This window comes from Branchiostoma belcheri, unplaced genomic scaffold (assembly GCF_001625305.1).
Source record: "Branchiostoma belcheri isolate BF01 breed outbred unplaced genomic scaffold, Haploidv18h27 scaffold11, whole genome shotgun sequence".
NCBI classification, from domain to species: domain Eukaryota; kingdom Metazoa; phylum Chordata; class Leptocardii; order Amphioxiformes; family Branchiostomatidae; genus Branchiostoma; species Branchiostoma belcheri.
The window spans coordinates 247,169-248,205 of record NW_017802491.1 but is presented as its reverse complement, the minus strand read 5'-3'; positions in this window follow the sequence as shown (position 1 = coordinate 248,205).

Genomic DNA, 1,037 nt, shown 5'->3' with positions numbered 1-1,037 from the left:
GTATATCATTTTAGCATTATAATCTCTTGTATGCTACAGAACGTTGTTTGTAAGCTAGAAAACGTTAAGCGACGCTTGTGGTAGCCAGAAAACAGATGACAACTCAATTTGGAAGAATCCATAGCTGTAAACAACGTGAACGTCGACATGCGTCAGATTGCGAACGCCTGGGGCATACGGACAAGCGTAAAGACTATTTTTACCATAATTAGGAAACCCATCTCAGCGACATTTCCTTCTTCTTTTCTTCTTGCCATTGAGCGTGAAGCCTAAATCACGTGTAGACATTAATGTACGTCAATATCCATGTGCATGGCAGTGTGTGTAGGTGTGCATGAATGTATCCGTATTCTCAGCTAATAAGGCGCTTTCAATACATGGAAATGATAATTCCACATGAAATACGTGCATTATACCATAATTGTATAAAAAAAAGAGAAGTCTTCCAAATAACACAAAATGCTAGTAATGCATTGAAAACAGAATGTATTCGTCAAATTTCCAAACTTGATGAGCGGTTAAAAATTGCACGCCATATATATCAAACTCATAAGAAGCGCTATACAGTCATTTCTAATATCTATCAAAACATCAAAGATATATTTTAACAGTGCCTTTGAAGCTCAATCCAAAATCATTCACATGAATTCAAACCCTGGCTTCTTATTCTATAGGCCACTAATCTGTGAGCTTTGAACACGTTTTGTGGGTGATCCAAAATTAGAACTGCTGCAATCGGAAGAAAACAGGTGGCTGAACAAACAAACAAACAAACAAAAAACATCTGGCAACTGATAGCCTCCTTTGCAGGCGTTCCGTTCAATAGAACCTCCAGCCGCCAACCCTACATGTAGTATGCTATCCCTCCAGACCGGAGCTTGTATTGCGTGCGACCTACCTTTGAACAGAAAATAAGCCCCCCTCCCAAAAAATGGCCCATCCCGGAACGCCTGCAAAGGCTAATGATTCAACAACATGTTTTCATCCAAGATGACTAATTACACTTGTGAGTGAAGAAAACTATTAGGCAACAGGTG